We start from the raw sequence: 3,649 nt of genomic DNA, 5'->3' as shown, positions 1-3,649 counted from the left end.
ATCTCATTTTTTTTTGCCTTTTTCTGGAAATTAGTGAAGGCAGCGCATCAAAGGTGCGCACCTCGCTGCCCACCACGGTGCGCAACGCCGGTGGGCACCCGGGAGTGCTTCGAAGTGTGCTCCAAGGTGCTGCGTGCACGTTGTCGGAGCCCGGTTTGCCCCGGGTGCGCACCTCGCGTGCACCTTCGTCGGGGTGGGCACCTTGGCTGGGTTTGCCCCGGCTGCGCTCCGAAGCGGGGTTATTGGAGCGCCGCCTCTTTTTTTGTCGGAGCGTTTGGTGGGGTTTCTCGCATTGGCTCTTCCGAGGCCCGGTTGCCACCCTGGCGCGCACGAAGTCGGAAGTAGGGTTAATTGCCCGGGTGCGCACCTTTGCCAGGGTGGGCACCTTACCTGGGCTGCGCACCAGGGCGGGCTCAAGATGGCACGCGCGTTCCGTTTTTTTCACTATCTTTCAAAACGGAAATTTTAAAATCTCCTTTTTTTTTTGCCTTTTCTGGAAATTAGTGAAGGCAGCGCATCAAAGGTGCGCACCTCGCTGCCCACCTTGGTGTGCTCTGAGGTGCGCACCCGGGAGCGCTACGAAGTGTGCTCCAAGGTGCGGCGTGCACGTTGTCGGAGCCCGGTTTGCCCCGGGTGCGCACCTCGCCTGCACCTTGGCCGGGGTGGGCACCTTGGCTGGGTTTGCCCAGGGTGCGCTCCGAAGCGGGGTTACTGGAGCGCCCCCTCTTTTTTTGTCAGAGCGTTTGGTGGGGTTTCTCGCATTGGCTCTTCCCAGGCCCGGTTGTTGGGTGCGCTCCCACCCTGGCGCGCGCGAAGTTGGAAGTTGGGTTAATTGCCCGGGCGCGCACCTTCGCCAGGGTGGGCACCTTGGTGCGCACACCTTGGCTGGGCTGCGCACCAGGGCGGGCTCAAGATGGCACCAGCATTCCCTTTTTCTCACTATCTTTCAAAACGGAAATTTTAAAATCTCGTTTTTTTTTTGCCTTTTATGGAAATTAGTGAAGGCATCGCATCAAAGGTGCGCACCTCGCTGCCCACCTTGGTGTGCTCCGAGGTGCCCACCACGGTGCGCAACGCCGGTGCGAACCCGGGAGCGCCCCGATGTGTGCTCCAAGGTGCGGCGTGCACGAAGTCGGACCCCGGTTTGCCCCGGGTGCGCACCTCGCGTGCACCTTGGTGCGCACACCTTGGCTGGGTTGCGCGGCCTGGTGGGCACCATGGTGCGCACCAAGGAGCGCTCCGAAGTGTGCTCCAAGGTGCGGCGTGCACGAAGTCGGAGCCCGGTTTGCCCCGGGTACGCACCTTCGCCGGGGTGGGCACCTCGGCTGGGTTGCGCGCCCTGGTGCGCACCAAGGAGCGCTCCGAAGTGTGCTCCAAGGTGCGGCGTGCACGAAGTCGGAGCCCGGTTTGCCCCGGGTGCGCACCTCGCGTGCACCTTCGGCGGGGTTGCGCGCCCTGGTGGGCACCATGGTGCGCACCAAGGAGCGCTCCGAAGTGTGCTCCAAGGTGCGGCGTGCACGAAGTCGGAGCCCGGTTTGCCCCGGGTGCGCACCTCGCGTGCACCTTCGGCGGGGTTGCGCGCCCTGGTGGGCACCATGGTGCGCACCAAGGAGCGCTCCGAAGTGTGCTCCAAGGTGCGGCGTGCACGAAGTCGGAGCCCGGTTTGCCCCGGGTGCGCACCTCGCGTGCACCTTCGCCGCGGTGGGCACCATGGCGTGCACGAAGTCGGAGCCCGGTTTGCCCCGGGTGCGCACCTCGCGTGCACCTTCGCCGGGGTGGGCACCTCGGCTGGGTTGCGCGCCCTGGTGCGCACCAAGGAGCGCTCCGAAGTGTGCTCCAAGGTGCGGCGTGCACGAAGTCGGAGCCCGGTTTGCCCCGGGTGCGCACCTCGCGTGCACCTTCGCCAGGGTGGGCACCTCGGTGCGCACACCTTCTCAATGTTTTCTTGCCTTTTCTGGAAATTGGTGAAGGCAGCGCATCAAAGGTGCGCACCTCGGTGTGCTCCGAGGTGCGAACCCGAGAGCGCTCCGAGGTGCCCACGAAGTCGAAAGTCGGGTTAATTGCATTGTTTTCCCCGGGTGCGCTCCGAGGTGCGCAACATCGGCGCGCACCAAGGAGGGCTCCGAAGTGTGCTCCAAGGTGCGCACGATGGCGTGCACCTCTGGTGCGCACGATTCGGAGCTCGGTTTGACCGGGGTGCGCACACCTTGGCTGGGTTGCGCACCTTTTGTGCGCTCCAAGGTGCGCACGAAGTCGGAGCTCGGTTTGCCCCGGGTGCGCACCTTCGCCAGGGTGCGCACCTTGATGCGCACGCCTTGGCTGGGCTGCGCACCTTGGTGGGCGCCATGGTGCGCACCTTTCGTGCGCTCCAAGGTGCGCACGAAGTCGGAGCTCGGTTTGCCCCGGGTGCGCACCTTGGTGGGCGCCATGGTGCACTCCGAGGTGCCCAAGATTGGTGCGCACCAAGGAGCGCTCCGAAGTGCGCTCCAAGGTGCGCGCGAAGTCGAAAGTTGGGTTAATTGTCCGGTTTGCCTCGGGTGCGCACCTTGCGTGCACCTTCGCCAGGGTGGGCGCCTTGGTGCGCACACCTTGGCTGGGCTGCGCACACCTTGGCACCCGCGTTTCCTTCATTTTAAATTTTTTTTTTTTACAATCTCTCAAGTGGGAAATTCTATAATCTCAACTTTTTTTGCCTTTTCAGGAAACTTTTGAATGGAGCGCATCATTGGTGCGCTCCGAAGTGTGCTCCAAAGCTCTCTCCAGCTGCGTGCACCTGCCCCGGCCGCGCACCCGGCCCCGCCCAGCTTCGCTCACCTGTCCCGGGCGTCTGGTGCGGAACCTTAGAGTAAGAAACATCACCGTGCACCTTGGCCAACGTGCGCGACTCGACCGAGCGCGCACTGGCCGAGGTGCACACCGATTTCACCTGGGTGCGCGCGCAGCACCTCGGGCGCACCGGGGTGCGCGCACAACGCCCGGGTTGCACCGTGGCCTGTGTGCTCGGGGCGCCTCGGGTGCGCGCTCGGTGTCGCCCCCGCGCGCGCGGTAGTGCGGGCAGCGCACCCCGGCCCGGCCCGGCCCCGACGAGAACGCAAACGGGCAAAAGGTTTATTCAAATAGCATTGCGATGCCCGGCGAAAAACTAAAAAAGGGTGCAACACCGGGACTTCCCGGGAGGTCACCCATCCCAGTACTACTTCGGCCCAAGCGCGCTTAACTGCGGAGTTCTGATGGGATCCGGTGCACTAACACTGGTATGATCGCACCCGTTATGAGCTTGTCGCAGTGTGTACTTAGCAAACCGCGACCCACGTGCGAATCCACCCCGGCCACCCACCCCCGTCGAGGTGCACACCCTCCCTCGCGAAGTGCGCCCCGTTCGCCAAGTGTGAGCCCTGCCCGGGTGCGCGCACCTTGCTAGGGCGTCGGGTGTGCACCCGGCCCGGCCTACGTGCGTGCACCTGTAGGGGGCGTCGTGTGCGTGCAGTGTCCCGTCTGCAACGCGGTGCCCACACACCACCTCGGGCGCAACGACCTGCGCTCACATGTGGGCCGAGTGCACCTTGGTGCATGTTCGGGGCGCCTCGGGTGCACGCTCGATCTTGCCCCGGTGCACCAAGGCGCTCGGTTTGCCCCGGGTGCGCACTTG

At 64.4% G+C, this 3,649-nt stretch overlaps 1 non-coding gene across 1 annotated transcript; it reads right to left on the bottom strand.

Moving 5' to 3' along the window:
- Positions 1-3,149: 3,149 nt before the first annotated feature.
- On the bottom strand, positions 3,150-3,268 carry LOC131871633 (5S ribosomal RNA). Its single transcript, XR_009369846.1, has one exon. It is a non-coding gene; the product is annotated as a 5S ribosomal RNA (ribosomal RNA).
- Between the last annotated feature and the right edge of the window lie 381 nt (positions 3,269-3,649).

Source organism: Cryptomeria japonica, unplaced genomic scaffold (assembly GCF_030272615.1).
Source record: "Cryptomeria japonica unplaced genomic scaffold, Sugi_1.0 HiC_scaffold_435, whole genome shotgun sequence".
In the NCBI taxonomy this organism is placed as follows: domain Eukaryota; kingdom Viridiplantae; phylum Streptophyta; class Pinopsida; order Cupressales; family Cupressaceae; genus Cryptomeria; species Cryptomeria japonica.
The sequence above is the reverse complement of the archived record's forward strand: the minus strand, read 5'-3'. Positions and strand labels throughout refer to the sequence as shown.